We start from the raw sequence: 20662 nt of genomic DNA, 5'->3' as shown, positions 1-20662 counted from the left end.
AACTGTAAGTTGAGGACAGAAAAATTCTGAGGCGCCTGGGAAACCTGCCAAACGCCAAGGCTCCCACACGTCTCCTTTGCACAGGGGCAGTCTGATACGTAAGGACAAGCACGAAGGCTGGACTCCCAACAGCTACATGGTCAAGACAAAATGTCAGCTGGAGAAAAAAATCTCATTTGAGTCAAACTTTGAAAAAATTAAGCAAGTGTTTTTTCTGTTACTACTACTTTTCTGATGAAGTTTTAACTGTACTGTCTCTTAGATTTTGTGAGTAAATGCTTGTAGCTTGCTTGTTTCCATAGCCTGGTGTATCTTACGCTTTATTGTGTGATTATTTTTATATTATGATTTTATTGTGATTTTACTACAACTAGAAGATAACAGGGAACTCCTTAGTAAAGGGCAAGGCAAAACCACAAAACAAGGCGTGTATCAGTTTTCCCACCTCCTCAGCCCCGCCGCCCTTCAACAGCGAACAGGTACCAGGGTCCAGGTTAGGGAACACTTCAGTGGGACCCAAGTTATGTGCGTTGGGCCTGATGGGAAGTTGCCACAAGTGCCAAGGGAACTGGCTGCTGGCATTGCCAGGCTGCTCTCTGTTGCTGAAAGGGCACAGCAACAGGGAGAGGTGTGCGAGGACCAGAGGAAAGCAAGTGTCACTCCAGTCTTCAGGAAGGGAAGGAAGGAGAACCCAGGGAACGACACGCCCTGGGAAGGTAATGGACTCCTGGAAACCATTTCCAGACCAAGAAGGACAAGCAGGTAACTGGGAGGAGTCAGCATGGATTTACAAAGGGGCCATCTGCAAATCCTTAAGGATCCTAACGTGACAGCCTGCCATGATGAGGGACCAGTCCAGTGGACATGGGGAGAGCAGTGGATGCTGTCTACCTTGACTTCATGGGGGCTTTTGACACTGTCTGCTATAGTATCTTCATTGAAAAGCAGATAAAGTACAGGCTCAATAAGTGGACAATATGGCAGACTGAAAAGTGGCTGAACAGCCACGCCCAGAAGGTTGTGATCAACAGCACAAAGTCCAGTTGGAGGCCAGTAAGTAGCAGAACATCCCAGGAATCAGTGCTGGGGCCAGTCCTTTTCCACATCTTCATTTACAACCTGGATGATGGGACAGAGCACACCCTCAGCAAGTTTGGAGGTGATAGAAAGATGAGAGGAGCGGCTGATAAGGCAGAGGACTGCACTGCCATCCAGAGAGACCTCGGCAGGCTGGAGAAACGGGCCCACAGGATCTCATGAAATTCAACAGGGAAATGTCAAATCCTGCACTTAGGGAGGCGTAATCCCAGGCACCATGACAGGCTGGAGGCCAACTGGCTGGAAAGCAGCTTTGCAGGTAAAGACCTGGGGGTCTTGGTGAACACCAAGTCCAAAAGCCACCATGAGCAAAGAATGTGACCTGGCCACAAAGGCGGACAATGGCATCCTGCACTGCCTTACAAAAAAAGTTGCCATCAGATGGAAGGAGGTGATCCTTCCCCTCTACTCAGCCCCAGTGAGACATCTGGAGTGTTGTGTCCTGTGTTGGGCTCCCCAGTACAAGAGACGTGGACATACTGGATTGAGTTCAGTGAACGGAACGGAAGACGACTGAGGGACTCTACCATCTTTCATGTTATGAAAGGCTGAGAGAGCTGGGACTGTTCAGCCTGGAGAAGGCGGGGCAAAATCTTATAAATATTTATAAACATCTAATGAGCGGGTATAAAGATGACAGAGCCGGAGTCTTCCCAGTGGTGCCCAGGGACAGGACCAGAGGCAAGGGGCACAAACTGAAACACAGGAGAACATCAGGAAACTTGTACTGCAAGGGTGACCAAGCACTGGTACGGGTTGCCCAGAGAGGTGGTGAGGTCTCCATTCTTTGGAGACCAAACCCAAATGGAGATGGTCCAGGACAACCTGCTCTACCTGACATCCTGCTCTGAGCAGGGTGCTGGATTATGCAATCTCCACAGTGCCCTTCCAGCCTCAGAGATTCTGGGATTCTGTGAAAAGCCTGCCCCAATTTCAGCTGCAGAGGTGAGATGGGAGTTAGCACTGCAGGGCTGAGGAGTAGCAAGGGTAACTGCCTCGCTCTCTGGCATGTAGTGCGTTACCAGGGTGACCTGAACACTAGGGAGGGGCGCAGGGCTCCAACTCTTCATCTGAAGCATCCACAGAGAAAAATTTTCCTTTAGGAAAAATCCTTTACAAAGCAGTGCTACCTAAGTGAAAGATGCAACAAGGCATAGCAGGTAGAGAGTAAAAGGTAGAAAAAAAGGAGACAGAGCTTCTGTGGAGAGTATAATAGGATTCTGCCTGTCTTGGGTAGAAAGTTTGAATGATTTCAGTCTCGGGAATCAAAGACCTCATAGGCAATTTTTCAGTATTCGTTATAACTCACAGTACAGTTTGAGATGTATGACTGCAGAAAGATCTCTTCTCTCGTGTTGCCTTTCCCATGCTTTTTACACAGTGACAAAGAACCCCATCGTGTTTATAATTCCCATGCTACTCTCTGAAGTTTTACTGCTTACTTCCCACACTTAGTTACCAGCTGACTTGGAAATCAGTAAAAGGACCCCTCCAATTAGCAATAAATCATATGGACTGCTACTAGAGAATCACAGAATGGTTTGGGTTGGAAGGGACCTTTGAAGATCATCTAGTCCAACCCCCCTGCCATGGGCAGGGACATCTTTCACATGTCATTAATAAACAGCTCAATATGCCTTGTTCTTTATATATATCTAGTTCTCTGTTTACTGTTAAAACAACTATAGAGACAGCTCTGAGTATGTGTACTAGGCCAAACACACACAGAGGACAACTAACCCAAATTCCTCTTGCACATCTCAGTCAAATCCCATCAGTGTTTAAAATTATTTTTACTTTATAAAAGCAACTGACACTTTGGAATTCCAGAACTATCAGAACTACCAAACCAAGCTGCATAAATCTCCCTTTAGAACTTCCCTGTCAGTCTCACAGAGATGCTTCCAACACCCAGGGTAGATGACGCTACATACCTGTGTGTAGGCAAACTGAACTCTACTCCAGGTTTTACAGGGTACACGGACACAGCCTTCTAGACCAAAGCCTACTGGCTAACGCTGAGGACTGTTCAGAATCAAAAACTACCATGTTAATCGTACAAACTAGATTCTGAGTGCAATGTACCACTAACATCCAGCAGCTCGGACACGGCATCATATTAATGTGGCACTATGGTTTTTGGATGTAAGACACATTATGGCTAGCCAGATTTTGAGCTGTCTGCAAGAGGCTGTGTACACATACTTCCAAGTCCTTTAAAAACATGTTAACATGTGACAGGAATTATGCAAGGAATTACATTATCTGAAAGTAAGTATTAGTTGAAGTGTAGAAGCAAAAATACATTAAATCACAAATGTGAACAAAAAGAGGGCTCCTTATTTCAGTAATTGCTGCATAAAGCCAAATATCCTCATACATACCTGTTATTAAAACTTGGTTTAGGACTCCCTTTTGTATGCATAAGATAGCAGAAGGATTCTGCACAAGCCAGTCTTCATCTGCATTTTAAGATTTTAATAATAACCTAAAAAATAAAGAGACAGTAAATAACTGTGACACTTCAAAACAAACTAGAAAAATACAGTAGTTTCTCTTTTCAAATACCCGTAAGTATAATATGGAGAAATAAACCATAATAAAACTTCACATTACCAGGAAAAGAAATCCATTTATTCTCTACCCATTCTTACCACTGTTACTACACAGATTTCTCTAAAGATTTTAAATTTAATTTTACTACCTCAGCAGTTAAAAAAGAACAGCTGTTCAAAGAATATTAACAAGTTCCTAGATTTTCAGACTTCTGCTTGGAGTAGACTAAGTGCAGTTCTGCTCCAAAGAGCCCTGAGTCATTTCTCCTTGAAGGGTTTTTAAAACACACACATCAAACACAACACTGTCGTCTTCTAGGCCTGCTAATGCATGTGGCCAAAATGACGTTTCATCCTTCTCATTTTATTGCCACCACAGTAATTAGGATCCCTGCACACAACACAGAGTTATTAATGAAATTTGAGAACTAACTGCTCTCACTGTAGATGGACTGAGAGTCTGGAAGCAGAAAGAGTCTCCTCCCAGCTCCACAGCCTGCTGTGGTACAGACATGTAATGGATGCTTAGAAGGGGCAAAGCTGTATATGAAAATAATACAACTGAACTGGAGTAAAATGTCCTACATTATAACATCTCCGAACAGACCTGCATACAAGTCTCATTAAAATACATTTTAATACTAAAAGCATCAGAAATTGATGCAAAAGTTTAAGACTTTCGTCATTTTAAAACTTCTGCAGTACATCTGCTTGCATTTGCAGTTAAGTGCAGTTGGAAGAACAAACAGCAAGTCAGAGTATAATTTTATTCCTACTACATTAATTAATTCATAATTAAAGTTATTGTAATTATATTCAAAAAGGCCTAAATAATAACCAAAAGTGTTAATGAGGGTATCTACCTTGAACTCTGTGTGTCTTCTTCCAGAGTCCACACACAAAATAATGAATGATCCAAAGGGTTTAAATTCAACAGCTCCCTGCCCCAGCCATTCAGGCTTCAGAACAGCTCTCACCCAGATGCACACATTCCCTCCTCCCTCCCCCAATTAACATCACCTCTTCCCCACAAATACCTCCGATTTAAGATAACACCCAAGTACTGCAACGTTTGATAGGTTTAACATAATGCATTGCTCAGGCTGGGGAAGCAGACATAGAAACATGTTGCAGAGCCAAGGAGCCCTACAGAAATGCCTGCAGAGAGGAAGACTGCCTGGAAAGCCCCCGATTACAGCAGCGCAAGGGGATGAAGAACTCTGTGTGCTCAGATAAAGACTTCTTTAAACAATTTACCAACATCTTGAGGTCCTGCTTGATGATCAGAAAACTTATCACACCCTGCAAAGTATTTGTTACAGGAAGAATTACTTTGGAAAGCCACACACAGGTTGTACCTTTCAGGCTAGCTTCACTTCAGGAACAGCCCCAAAAAGCAACTCAGAATTGACTGTGCAAATTACAGCACACAACTACAAACATTTAAAATAAAGGTAACATTTACCTTATCAGATACAGCTGAAAAAAGGCCAGCAGTTCAGAATAAATAAGATTTCAAAGTTGGCAAAATTTAATGTCAGAGTCCTATTAGAAGTGCTGTTAATTCATCAGTTCTCCCATTTGCTTTCTTTTCATCCTTTCCCCTCATGCTGCAGTTTGCTATATATCCAGTTTCAGAAGTTCTGTTATCTGTTCCATAACACAGACATTCAGCTAGATGGTACTCTCTTCCTAAAGCAGGTACGACAAAGCACAGCCCACTAACCCGTTATAACCAGAGCTGTAATTTTGCAAGTGCTAGTATTAAAATCATTTAGCAGGTCAAATACAATAAGGGCTGCAGTGATGACTGTCAGCCTCAGGGACCAGGCTGGAATTGTCATCTGGACAAATATTAGTGTCCTGGGACATCACCTCCACATGGTGAAACTAACACAGCTATTGACAAGTATGTGCCCATCTTGAAGGGAAGGTGCACTTACGAACTGCCCACCTTTTGGTCTGTATTTTAACATTATGAAAAAAAAAACATAATAATGAGGCTTTTCTTCCTTTTCTCCCCTATCTACAAACAGCAAGGCTAGGACCTCCAAAAGGCTAAAAGTCTCTCCAGTTTCTGTAACAGTCAGTGTATATTACCTTCTCTTTCTTGGCCACCCAGATTTACTGAAGAGAAAGCAGGAAGCCAGATTCTTGGCAACTAATAGATAATAGTGACAAAACTGTAGCCAAATAAATCTGGTATGTTTTTAAAGACAATGCCTAAAACTAACCAGTAAGAGCATATGGTAGCGTTGCAAATTAATCATTTACCATAACTCAAATACTTACACAGTGATTATATAGCATGGGTTGTTTTTTTTTTTTTTTTAAACAGTATGTCTCTGCCTCTGCACTATTTCTTCAGGATTCACTCTCTACAAGAAATTAAGATCATTCCAACCTCTCTACCCTATATAGACCCTACTGTTTATGATTACAGTAATTACTTTGTTAGACCCAAACGTATCCTAGCAGCTAGTGCTGAAAAAATGGATTTCCAAGAGTGAGCAGGAACACAGCAAATAGTTATTTTCAAAGTAACAGACTCTGAATCACCTTCATTCATATGATAAAGCTTTTCTTTAAATTAAAGCTCAAAGTGGGTATGATGCCGAGCAAAATGGATCTGAAATATTCTAAAAGGCTAACAGCATGATAAACATGCCTGTTCTGAAGAGAACAGATGCATCATGCACAAACTGACTGATACTGTGCACATATTGTGCCATTATCAAGGGAAATTGAAAACCAGCTCCTCAGTACAACCTCAGGTAACGCATATTCAGCTTTACAGAGTACTCCCCACTACTGTCTTTCCCACACAGAATGGCTGTGTGAGACAAGCCCCAAGCCGCCGCAGCAGCACACCAAGCAGAAACAGCCGTGACAATCCACAACACTGCAGGACGTTTTACGATTGCCTTGCACACTGACGCTGTGCAGCTTCACTGCCTCGACTGACAGGACAGGTTGCTTTTTTTTTAAAAAAAAAAATTGACAGGATTTTTGGTGGCTACTGCAACAAAGAGCTTCCCCCCTATATTTCCCTCCATTTCCCCCTTTATTTTATGTCTACTTTAAAAATTACCTAGCAACACTGAACGGCAGCACAGGTAAATTCTGCCTTCCACTGAAGTGGACCACAGGACATTCTGCACCAGCAGGCAGAGGTATCGCTTTGAGAGTAGCAGAGCCACTATCCATGACACAGAAAGGAAGAACTCCAATGCCGAGCTGTTCTCAGGAGAACACAATCCCTTGTGGCCATTTATTTGGGGTTTCCAAAGGGAACCCGAGATGATCCGCAGAGCTGTGTTCATGTTTGCATTTGTTCAGGCTCACCTATCAAAAGGTAACAGATAACAATGTTGGCTGCTGATGTACTAACAGAAGATCCAGTGCTATACATTTTTAAATGGTCAAGCAATCTTTTCCTCCCCATTCTTCTCTTAGTTTTTACTCAAGTCTGGCCAAAGCTGCTCACCTGAATCATGAGTAGCCCCTGCTGAGGACAAAAGCACACATTTGCAACAATAAAACCACCAGAGAGTAGTAAATCAATTGTCACCTGGGCATCATTGCATGGCTGCCAGCGCGTGCAGGAGGCAAACTGCAACATAACCTTTCCCAATCTTATATTCCCCAAATTCTCTCCTTAAGAGCACATACTTGCAGACAGCTAGAAGCAAAGAAGTATTTAAGGGAAAAAGTGAACATTACCAAATTAAGGCTCAAAAATAAAATCAAGTTCCTAGAAACAAAAAGGCAAATACTACTTGAACTGAGCCAGCAAGGCATTCAGTTTCCTTGATGAGACATCTATTTCACAATTTTCAATTTATAAGGTATTGGGCATCTGACGTTAGCATCTTACACAGAATAAGGAATGTGGATGTAGCGATACTCCTCTTCTGGAATCAGATTTCAAAAAAGAAAAACGGTGGCAGTTACTACTGGCCAGGTAACAAACCCGTACCAGTGACACCTACTACGAGTCAGGGACACTTATTTTTCTGTTTTGCTTGGGTTGCAAAACTTCACTAATATTGAAGTTAAACTATTTCTTCAGTATTTGGGGAATGATGAGCAGGTCTGAAAAGATTTAAACAGAAAGGACAAAGATTTCATCTGTGTAGCTTAAGTAAGGTCTGAACTTGAAGACACTGAAATTTATAAATACTTTGTAAATTTAAAAAAAAATTGTGAGTCATTACATGCCTATATGTAAGACCATGCATTTAACACAAAAGGAAGATCCATTTTCTTTTATAAAAAAGATTTCAAAGAAGTTTGGGTTTGATCAGCAGAAGGGAAAGAAGTCTTTAACTTCTTAACATCACTCAGGCTTCTATCACACAGTATAATTAAAGTGTTATATTTTAATATATATTTTATATATCAATATATACATTTTTGCAAAATTCTGTGAACTGTCAGGCTGTAGTCAAAGTCATTAAAATAATCCTATAAGATACAGCAACTCAATCCCATATTTTTGAATACAGCCCCCTCCCCTACACTGCTCACTAACATTCCCATATCAAGTTGAGGAATCTGCAGCACCAGACTAGCTGTGTCTGATCAGTGATTTTCATAATTATCCATTCTACGTACGTTGTCATTAATGCAGCAGAAATGTCTTCAGGTGTTCAGATTTCTACTTTCAATGACTGTGTTCATGCTGAGCAGCTTGGAAAAAAATCCAAGTAACATGATCATTTTCTCCATTCCGAACTCCCATGCCCTGTTACATGGATGCGAAGTTCCTGAGCATTCTGTGATACTTTACCTTATCTTGAACAGCTAAGAAGTACAAAACTGTTGAAGGAGCAAGGGAATAACCTTTAACCCTCATCATCTCTTTCACCTAGAAATAATGACGTATAGATGTGACTTCACCAATCAACAAAGAAAGCTTAAGAAACCTGACAGATCAAAAGCATCTGAAACCCTTGCAGCACTCAGCATTGAAGTTACAGTTAAAATTTCACGAGCTTGTTTTACCTCAGGTTCTACAAATTCTGAGTGAGTTCAACTATCACAGAAACTTATGGCTTGTTTACATACAGAGTTTGAAACAGATTTAGAAAAGTCTGCCGTAAACGAGATATAGTTAAACCAGCACAGGCAGCATAAAGTAGTATCACTATTGCTCTACTACTTTAACAGAAGTCAGGATATCATTGTGCTACACATTGTGCAAACAGGTTTACAATTATGCAATCTGAGATGAAAGAACCACTAAGAAAATTTTAGAGACATTTAAATAGGCATAGATTTATTCATATAGATTTAGTCTGATTTCAAAATAATTTTTAAATTGTTTTAAAGCAGAAAAAATGTGTATAGGCAAAGCCTAAGAGTCAGTATTCTCAGATTTAAGACTACAGAGTATCAGCATAAACTTTATATTACAGAAAAATACTTATATATAGTTGAGATGTGATGACCTCACTAGTTTGAGGACATTTTGGATCTTCCAAAAACTATGGGGGGATCTAGTTTCAAAGGAAACTTCCTAGATTGTGCAGAATACCACTTTCTCTAATTTAAAAACCCAGCATTCCTAAGGAACTGTGACACTCACCAAACCACAGCACATTTACTTCAGAAGCGTTAGCAACGCTGCTTTACACAACTTCACACAACGCTCCCCATTCCCTCCTGTAGGATTCCTTACCTGTCATTTTTGCAGCAGGTGCCAAGTTAGGCCCGTGTCCTAACCTCCTCTTCGAAAATAATGACAGCAGAACTGATTATCTTTGTGGGGCTACAATCTCTGAAGCCATAAGACTGTGCTGGGGGAAAGGCCAGGGCAAGCTCTGGTCACACGGTCCTTATAAAGAGCAACAACTCAAGACGCACTCAAAGAGCTTTCATCTCTGAAGTGCTTCATTTGAAAATGTAAAATTTAACAATGCCAAGCAATACATATATCTATATTGAAATGAAACCTAGTAAGGAAGCAGTCAAATACTTAAGCATGCAATAGGGTTTTAATGTTAATTCATATAAAGTTCAATAAAGTCAAAGCTTTATTTAGATGACAGAATCACTGAAGGGTTCATGTTGGAAGGGACCTCTAGAGATCATCTGGTCCAACCCCCCCTGCTCAAGCAGGGCCACCTTGAGCAGAGGCTTGGTATCCCTGGGCAATCTGTGCCAGTGCTCTGTCACCCTCACATTACAAATGTGTTCCCTGACGTTCAAACACAGCCTCCTGTGTTTCAATTTGTGCCCACTGCCTCTGGTCCTGTCAAAAAATCTGGTAATTCATTGTGCAATTAATTTCCCTCCTGTGCTAACTCTGCTGGGTGACAATTTTTATCTCCAATTACTTCATGACAAATACAGAACACCAGAGCTCCTAGCTTCCACCATAATAAAGCCATATTTGGTAGAAAAAAGAAAATCTTATATTAGATTTGAAATACACAGGAAATGTAATCTGTATTTCAAGACAAAGACAACAGAACAGCATTAATAAACTGCAGGGTATCCTGCAAATGCTCTATTGCATATTGGTCCACTGACATAGACTTACCTGTTTAAGAAAAAAACCACAAAGCAATGTTGAATAAAGGTACCATTTCTCATGAAAACTTGTGTTTTGCAGAGATGAATGCATTTACAGATATTTCTATATGATATAACTAGTCCTTGCAAGAAACCCAGCCTGCACTTGGCCAGTCTAAGCAGATTACTATTCAGACCCGGGCTAAAAGTTGTGCATAACACCACCAAGGAACCTGTGAAAATTTTTAAGGCAGAGTATGCAGTGAACTCAACCACATAAAACTGAAGAGCGGAGATTCTCTATGTGCTACTGTTGTACAAGCTTCATCGTCTGGTGAACTGGGACTCAAACTTGGCATTTTGTCCTTTACTTGCACAATTGGACATATTGCTGATGCTGCACTAAGATTTATCTCAACTTTCTAATACATTTTACTTATATTTTAGTAGAAGTGGCTACTACCTGTAAGATAAAGTTATTGTTCCTACCCAAAGTGAAATAGCTTTATGAGTGAATATCAAAACATTTAAAAAAGCATTATGCCTCAGCTCTCATATAGGCAGAGCTAAGGAAGCACCTGCTAACATGTAACGAAGAGGACTGAAAAGCACAATACCATGAATAATTTCCACTTCGAGTAACAGAGTAACTATCAGGCATCTCAGCATATGTTAGAAATACTATTAAAATTAACCCTTCTACCATCTACCCCCCTTAAAAGACAATCCAGTTGGCTACAACTTTCTTCGCTTGAGAACAACAAAGTACAAAGGCCTTAATGATGGAACCATGTTTGCACAGGACTAAGCCAAGACCACATGGTAAGACACAGGGAACTTCCTTTTGTTATCATCTTACATATAAAGGCAGTCAGCTGGCATCATATTAAAGACTAAAATATTTCCAATCAGAGAGACTGCTTGTTGGCACTATTTTTCATCATGGTTCAATTAAAGATTTCAAGATGGAAGCTCATACTACAATTCTCACATTAAAAATGTTATAAAAAGAAGTTATCAAAATTACGTCAGGTGACAAATTTGTAAATATCAACACATCAATGAGAAAATGGTTATGAACACAGACTAGAACACAAAAGTTGTTACTTCAGTTACCTCTTTGTGACTTTTGACATACACAAGGAAAAGATGTCCATTCTAACACACTACCAGCATTATTTGCTATGTCTTGAAAAAGAAACTCCACATAAGCAAGCAGCAGCTTCTCCAACAAAGTCCGCATTTCAAACCGAAGTTCTGCATACTGATACATCAATTTCTTTGAAAACTTAACAGAACATTTACCTGTTACCAGATTCTTCCGCTACTTTTTACAGACCATCTTCAAAGAGCTCACAGTTTGCTCTCTTATTCTGTTCCACCTTGTTCTTGCCTTCTCGTAACTTTATTTCCATCTTATTTAACAAGTTTCAGTCAACTTACTTTCATTCTGAGCTCTGCAAAATCTTGCATCTGATCAGCACCTGATTGCTGAGTATGCTCTGACAGGGTATATTTATGCATAAATTTTGAGCGATTCTAGTTTACACCACACTGTGCAAAATAAAATAAATGCAGATATCCAAATAGTTTAAAGATGAACCTCAGTACCTGGAGGTAGAAACAGGTCTTCGCATCTTTATTACAAAATTAGGGAATCGGACTGAAATAATCATCCAATCGGTTAATTTTCTGTAACATACCTTGAATTATCAAAGGAATTTGTGTCGTTGACAGTAGAAGTAACTGGCTTGCACTTTTGGAAAATTTCTATATAACATTTCTTAAGTCTCTACTCAAGCTAGCTCAGATCAATACCTCATTGAGAATACCACATTTATAATTCATGAAAACTAACATTTGGAAGCGCACTGCAAGGACTCAAAAGGTGTAAACTAAGACAACTGTGGCTGGCAAGAGCAAATGCTGACTTAAGTGCTCCATGACTATACCACCCTCAACTGCAGTAGCTGCCACTCTGCGACCGAAATTTGCTAAGCAGAAGAGATGAAGACTTTGAAAAGCATCCTTGTAGCCATAAAGGAACTTCATTAACTGAGGCAGGTGAAGCAACTGGTGAAACAACTGAAGACACTACCATATTCAGAGTCCTGGAAAGGCTATGACAGTCACGCAGCTGTACATGTACCCTATCAGCAAACAAGCTACCTCAGGTGCTGACTGTTCAACTACTCAGATTTATCACTGTGGCAAGATAATTATGTTCTTCATAAACTTAAATCCTGATGGTCCTATTCTTGTTTTGTTACAATCAAGGCAAAGATGACATTTTCCTGCAATAAGAGAAGGATCAGGTTTGGGTAGCATTTGTTTTTAAGCAGGAGCTCTCTAAACTCATGACAGAAGTCCTCTGTTGAAGCACTGGTATATTAAGTTATACATATTTGAGCTTCAGTCCTTTCCCAGTGCAATTTTGTCTTGTATACTTAGCCTTTTAGCCTTTCTCTGCATGCCATTAAGTTCCGCCTCTGTTCCTTTAAGGTTATGTAGACAAAAACTGAAAATATGAGAACATATAGCCAATAACAGTACTCTTCTCTATACCTTAATGAAACACAGGCTTTCAGATTTACTTTGTCCATTAAAGCATGTATTTTATTTGCATGTTTACATTGAACTAGTTTCATTTATAGTAGAACTCTGGAACAACTTACCAAGAGTCATATTTGGGGTTTTTAATTCTATGGTAGCTTCCAAATTTTTAGAAGAAACAAACTGAAAGATGAGGTCAAACCACATCTTCATGCTTTTCCACATTACTATATCCCCCATCTGCAAACCCATGAAGGGCATTTAATCTACTGTTACTTTTCCATATTAGTATTTCCACACAACCATAAGTCAAGAAAGGGTACCTACCTATTTTTTTAAGTTCACATGTATTCTGTCACTTAATTATTGTGTATTAATTTGCACAAAAAAGAAACTTTAAAATTACATTAATCCAGAATGAACTCTTTTTTTTTCTACCCTCAGGAAGAGCCATAAATCCTTTTTAATGACACAACAGGTTAAGAATACATGCATGATATTTCATATACTAACAAAACACATATGGAGAGGTATGTAATGACTTGCCAAATCATATAAAGAACTGTTTTTACTGTGCGTCTGACATCTGATTCTTTCCTTTAACTCATTTCCAGCAAGTTCAGTACTACAACCCCCAAATAAGGTTTGATACAACTCCTATCTTCCATATAATCAGGAAAAGTTAAAGCCTTTTACAATAAAAGAAAACCTGGAATACAGAATTGGAAACGAAGTCCTAAATGGAATGGATAAGGATACCCAGAGCAGGCCAGTGACAAACTTCAAAGATGAATGATTTGGCCCAGTCCTATAGTCAGTATGTCACATTACATACTCATATCACTTCTAAAGCTTTGCAGAAGCTTCCAGAATTTTCACCATAATATTAACGGAAGGTTAGGGTTGAGTCACAATGTCCTCAATGTCAGATCAGTGAAAGATTTAGAGCTCAAATACTTCATAAATATGTGAGAACTCCAATAAAATAAAGTTTTCCCACCTTCTTTAAAGATACACCATTCAGCTTCCTCGATACTGGGCAGTTTTGAAGATAACAGATTTTTTAACAATTTGCTTTTTTTTTTTTTAACAATAATATGAAGAAGATTCTACGTTACCAGTTTTCCCACCTGAGGCCTCAAGAATTAAGCGACATACAATAATCAATCCCTTACCCTTCCCCAAAAATCTAGATGAACATTTTCAAACCTGTGAGCACTTCTGTGACTACTACAGCAATCATGCAGAAATGCAAATGTAGTATCAAGGTTCTGGGCACAGGGTTTTAAAATCAGTATTTATTTCCCAAAAATATCAGACACCTAGGAAACTCAGGTTTATGGTTAACTAGAAGAAGAAAAAGATATATTAACGACTTCATTTCAAAGGTAGTAAAAATAATGCTCAAGATCAGCTTTTATCCAACTAGGCTTAAAGGCACAACATATTATCAGTCTTCGGTAACTACCATCGCTTGGATTATCCTATTTCTGATATCCATACTACGTGCCCCATCATCTCTACATGCCCCATCATCTCCAGTAAAGTACATGTATCTAATATAACCAATTCTATTTTTAAGATGCTAACAATGAATTAATACTTATAATTGGGTAAAATAAGACAAATTCTATTTCTTTTTAAGTCTTTATAACAAACAGCTTCGCAAAATGATCCCAATTTAAAGAGTAAGAAATGCATGCCTGGTAACGTAATGCAACTCAGAACAAGAACATGATTTCTCCACAGATTTGCACCTTTCCCCACCCTGCAGTGGACTGGCTTACTCTCACTCAATACAGTTTTTAAAGTTTCACTTCAAAAATTATGAAACTCAAACTAATTTTTTTTTATGTTTAATACAACTTGGGGAGTTACAGTACTATTCAGAGCAAACATCAAGTCATTTGTGACTAAGTTACTCACTTGTACACATGCTTCTGATTAAAACCAGATTATCTATGGAAACTAAACTCACAATTTTTTTAATCTTTAACATAAATATTGAAGTGGGCCGTAAGCAGGAAAAAATCTAGATGTAATCATGCATGAAAGTACACCAAGTGATTTTATTCTCCTGAGCCAGCTATCATTTTAGAAGCAGTAAGAGGCATCCAGGACTTCTGTTTACTTTCCTAGTAAACACATTTTCATGACTTGCTACTTTTTCCCCATATGCAACAGAAAAAACGTATTTTGCACAAAACATGCAGAGTGAACACAAAACAGAAAGCAAGCTTAGCAATGAAAAACCCTCCTAAACAAGTTAAATAATACTAAACAAATGCTCTAGTACCCCCTTCTACATTTGCATTCAGCAGTGTGAATAAAATATGAAACTGTACACAACTGTGATGCAAGGATGACGCTGAACATGCATTACGTGATATTCAAACTACACAAAGTGTAACATGGCAACAGTAAACTGGCACATATATCAAAACGGTTCTAAAAGCATAGCCATCCCAAATGCCAAGTTGACATAATTTTCACTTTTAAACCAGTAATTCAATATATGACAATTAGTTCTTACTTTTTCTTTCAAAACTCCGAACATTCAGTTTTTGAAATGTAATGAATTGCATTCTTCACACACTAAGGCAGAAACTTTATTTGTGTTATTTGGCACAGCTCTGGTTCTGAAAATGTCAGATGAGGAACCGCTACTGATACAATGCTGGAAGTTCTAGAAGCACAATGTTCCACACTGGAACAGAACTGAAGATGATCTACTGTTTAATTACTAAAGTTTTACTTCTGTCATTTCTGGAAAAGGCTTTTGATTTGAAGTTGATTAAAACTGGAGCTGCAGCTTACCTCTCACACGCTCTGTCCCTTAAAAGTGCAACTTAATATATGGAACACCGCAGTGCTATTGTATCAAAGAATGAAGAACGTTGGATTTTACAAGACAGTATTTCCCATCTTTGTAATTGCAGTTTACATATTTTCTTCCAAGAAAAAGCACATGTGAATACTCTTGCTTCTCTAAAGCAACTGTGTATATCATCGTTCCTGGAGAAATCGTGAAGAACACTATTTTCCATATTTTACTGGCTTGCATGTAACCTTCTTGGCAACTGCAGAAAGTGAACAGACAGACGAAGCTCAGATAATTTGGCTCAGCATTTTTGTGTATGTTTGTTTCTTCATTACTTCAAATACTTGCCCTCTTGGGCCAACTGTCACTAAGAATGTAAAACATAACCATGCTATTCAGACATCTAAAGCCCTCAACATATTTCTTACCTACATTTCTTAGAAGTACGGAAAACTCATCCAAACTCACTTAGTGAGAACATATAAAAACCAACACTTTCTATGTGGCATGTAGAGACAGCACAAACTAAGCTATGTCTGCGCAGTTATGAAGAGTCTTGCTCTACTGCCCATTCCTTGCTGTTCCTTCCTTCCACACTGACATGAGCATAACTGATAATTTTTACTGGATTTCTTTTACCCTGCTCACTGCACGGGCATAGAGATGCAAGGGTGGCACAAAGCAGGCGGGAAGCAGGACCAAGCAGCAAGGAGGGCAAAGGGCTATTCCTACCTGCAGCAATGCATGTATTGAATTATTATTTTAAATCTGCACACAAAGATTTCAAATTTCCTATTAGCATACAAGTATTTAAAACATTTGCAAGCAGCTTGAAAGACTGCTTCCAGCTGGCAGTTCAAAGACTGCGTTCTACAGTACTGCGATAGCTGGTTTATGCAGGGTTTTTTCCTGCAGTTTTACACTAGATAAAAATACTTAAAGGTTAGTAATAGAACTGCAGAATAAATCCTTTTATAGTAAGTAATGAACAGTAATGGAGCTGTTAAAAAAAAGAAACACATTAAAATGCCCAAAACACCAAGAGCAAACAGCTGCAAAAAGAATTACAATAAATCCTTGTGGTTTTTACATCTTTTTAGATTTACTATACTTTTCCTCTTCCAACTTGCTGAAGTGTATGTGGTTTTCCACCTTGCTTAAGTATATGTGGTTACGTAAAGAGGGAAAACCTGTTGTGCTTGGGAGGGGTTAGGCATTGGGTTTTTTTGTTTTGTTTGGTGGGGTTTTTTTAGGAGGGATGTTTTGGTTCGGTATTTGTTTTTTCTTTCAAATATTCATTGTGAATAAAATTACCTTCCCTTTCACATAAATAAAAAATTGATTACAGTGAAATTAAGGCAAAAACTAATGAAAATACCTTAATCCTATCCCATATTTGCTAATAAATATTCACTATTTTGTTTTCCTTTACACCATCTTCCGTCTTCTGTTTGGTGCTCCTCTGGCTATGACACATAGGTGTAAGACTGGATTTTCTCTGGTTTGATGAGAGGCTAACAATCTTAAAATCAGCTGTACCATACTTACGACAACATGAGGCGTGTACGCTGTATACAGTTGCTGTATTCAGCCACAAAAACCAAGTCCTACAGAACAACTTCATAACAACAACTCAGAGGGAACATCTAGAACTGCAGTGACCCCACCCTCTGTCCCATGAACATTAAAATTTTTTTAGAACATTAATTCATTTCAGTTTTTCTGATATTCCTTGGCCACCTGCACAACACTAAGTTCAAAGTTTAAATAATCGAAGACAATGTAACTGGTATTTCAATCTTTTCCATTTGAAATTAGTTAGTTTGTAGTTTTCACGTATAAAAAGCTTTGAAGTAATTTTTATGAATCTGCTGTGGATATAAAATTAAACCACATTTCTCCCATTTTTATTATGTCACTTTATTCCCCCTCCCCCCACCTTTTTTCAATTTACATATAGGACTTCACACTTATTCCTGTTCAAGGTTCTATGCATTTTTTTTTACCGAGAAATTCAAGGCAAGAGCAATATCTTTATTCTCACTGCGCTTCTTTCAAGTCAAGCACTTAATGTCCCACATACAGTTAGTATGTAAATTCAATCAAATTATACAGCTATGCTTTACTCTACAGAAATTAAGATATAAAAGCACACTAGTAAAACTAGGAACAATAGAAGCTCTAGACAAACCATTTACCAAAACAAATGGAAAAACCTTATCAACAGGTGTATGCAGTAACACAGTTAAGTTCCTTTTGAATCTCATACCTCTTATTATGAGCATTTTGTCCTCTATTCGAGGGACTACATACAAATCAGTAAGTTTTTACCCATGTTTACAAATATTTTTTTTCATGTGATCTGGGTAGAAAATAATTATGATATGAAAGCAGTTTTTAAAAATGGTTTTACCTGTAAGTATGCTATGCTTATCGCTGAACTTAAACTTTTCTGAATACTTCCTTCAATTAGGAAAAAATGGCTGCTGTTCTAAACTGCTTTCCTGAAGAAACCCATCTCCTACTACTTTTAGAAGTCAGGCTGAAGTCATTAATATGAATCCCTCCAATTTTTAATTTTCATAGTAGCTTAAGGAAGTTCAAGATGGAAAAGACCTACTAAATCTATCCCATTGAAAACGAACACATTGAGGGCTTGTTTCCATGCATTTAAGATCATCAAAAGTGTTGTTTTCATGAAAATGTAATGTTCCGTTTATCTATTCTATAACCTACATTTTAGACATAGATAAATTGATTTTGATAAACTTCAGTATTTCATGGATTACTGTGAAAATAAACCTGAAACATCTGCAGCTTTTAAAATATTTTACAGGAAAAAACCCAAAACTATTAACAAAACAGATTTCTTCACAACAGCAAAACTCCAAATCGGCAAGACCACCTACTAAGACTATATTTTATGGTATATCCCAAAAGGCAACAAAAAGCCAATCCAATTGGAAAAATTATACCTGACATTAAGTATTGCAAGCTTTTAGTCAACCCCTCTATTGTTATTAAGTTCTCACATTTCATTGAATGGATTTTTAAGAAAACAAATGCTCTTGGCATAATACAGCCCAACATTTGCCTCTACACTAGCACTGAATGGCCAATAATCTAAACGAGTTATGTCCAACCTCAATATTTTCCACAGGCCACACTCACTCCCTCCTCAACTATTCAAGAATCAGGGAAGTTTGGACTGATATTCCCTCATGCTAGAAGTGACCTAACAGCCCAAGGAAAGCACCAAATCCCAAGATGGTTCTGCATCTTAATGCTAGCACAGTGCACAAATTAATAAATTCAGGGCTCCTGAGAAGACAATTAAATTGCATTTGAAATATGTGCTCTCTCAAGTCCCCAGTCTTGGCCCGAAGCACCAGCTAACAAGAGATGCTGGCTGCAGACTCTGTAAGACCACCTATGGATACACACCACTCCAAGGCTCAGGAATGGGATGGAGAATCTGTTCACATTTGCAGTCCAATGTAAACTGACCCCATCAGTTGCTACCCAGACTTCCCTGCCATTTTAATAGTTTAATTACAGTTTATTTTGACTTGTCTTCACTGAGAAGGGAAGAATTATGATCCAACTTGTTATACAATAACTTATATATTAAGAAGCATGCCAAAAAATTAGTTTCCACAACATGCTTAAGTAAAATGAGCTACATGCCATCAGAGCACACCACTCATTTTCTGAACAGCTCACCTCAAAGCATATTCTCCCTTCAAAAGGCCTAAAGGGCTTTGGTTTTCTCTTGGGAATTTTCTTTTAGATCAGTTATTTCAGCATTTTTGAGCCAAATTATCTCGAGGCAGATTGTGACTGTTTATCCATCAGTACGTCATAAAAGTCAATGTATTTGTATTTACTACATTTTAAAAGAATTTGTAATTACCGATTAATCTATTTTTCAAGTTAAAAGAAAAGTGAAATCAAAAGTGGAAAAGGGGAAAAATGAGTTTGGAATTACATTTTAAAATATGATGGTATACTTTAGATCAGAATGCTCCTCACAGAATGTATACTATAAAATCCTATCAGATTATGGTTAAAATTAAATTAACATAACATTTAGTTAATATTGTCTCCTTGCTGCCTATGTTAACCTTTTGTTCTAATAAGACTCTCCAGTTTATCTTATCTTTATGTCCAGTAGATAAAATAGATGCAGACAATAAAACAACTTAAGGTCAGGAATTTTTTTTCTAGGTAATCCATAGTAATTTTTAAGTAAGTACGTATTTTTCTTAGGAAATAAATACAGTTAAGTGTATCTGAATCGCCACCAAGCTTCCCAAGTTATCAATGTGCTTTATCTAATGAGCACACTGGGCAGAACCACAAAGAAATTAACTCACAACCAGAATGAATTTTCTTTTTTTAAGTGCCAAATAGGTCCCCTTCAAATGACTGAGGTGATAAATGCAAATGCAGTTAGACAAGCTGGATTCTGGTGGTGGTGTGTTTTACTTAAATGGAATAGTAAAGCTTTGCTATCTTTAAGTTTTAAAATTGTATCTCACGTGAAAATTAAGCTGTTTAGACTGAAATTTCAGGAACAATGTATAAACTCAGTAAGTACAACCAAAAGTAAGTGCATTGTAGTTGTCAACTTCATATCCTTTCCAAGCTCATTTGTTTTACCACAGGATACAGCAGAAAGAGTCAGGACTTCACTGTGCTTTCTAGTCAAACGGACCAAAGACGGTTAAAAACTTCAGTGCATGTGTACACAGAAAAAATGATAAACTGATCGGTCAGATGAGGAACAAGAAAAATTAACCACTTCCAGCACATGGGCAGTACCTTCAAGCAAAAACGCTGCTTGGCCACATCTACATAACATTTTTAGGAACCAAATTGGGACCATTCCTTTTCTAACAAAATTATGTGTTTACCATATAGCTAGAGTCAGTTACTACCATATGGCAAAATGAAAATCACTGCCTTTACTGTTGAGCTGTATACAATCACCATGGCCAGGCAGCCCTAAGAAAGCTTTTATTAAGAGCAGAATTTGGCAGACTGTCATCAGCTACAAAAGGAATTCTTCATGGAATCTTTGAAGTTTGCCCAAATTCAACATTTCAGTATTTAT

The 20662-nt window shown here is 38.3% G+C and overlaps 1 protein-coding gene across 5 annotated transcripts in view; it reads right to left on the bottom strand.

Moving 5' to 3' along the window:
- Positions 1–20662, bottom strand: part of PSPC1 (paraspeckle component 1) — a 65705-nt gene that overhangs the window by 2477 nt on the left and 42566 nt on the right. For 4 of the 5 annotated variants that reach the window (XR_011050303.1, XR_011050306.1, XR_011050304.1 and 1 more), the window contains exons 7-8: positions 6745–6998; positions 3483–3586 (exon numbers count right to left, since the gene is read on the bottom strand). The gene's annotated coding sequence lies outside the window, so the exon portion shown is untranslated. The remainder of the gene's footprint in view (positions 1–3482; positions 3587–6744; positions 6999–20662) is intronic. The other variant, XR_011050307.1, reaches the window with a different exon arrangement.

The sequence above is a fragment of the Nyctibius grandis genome, chromosome 2 (assembly GCF_013368605.1).
Source record: "Nyctibius grandis isolate bNycGra1 chromosome 2, bNycGra1.pri, whole genome shotgun sequence".
NCBI classification, from domain to species: Eukaryota; Metazoa; Chordata; class Aves; order Nyctibiiformes; family Nyctibiidae; genus Nyctibius; species Nyctibius grandis.
This window is presented reverse-complemented; position numbering and strand designations above follow the sequence as displayed.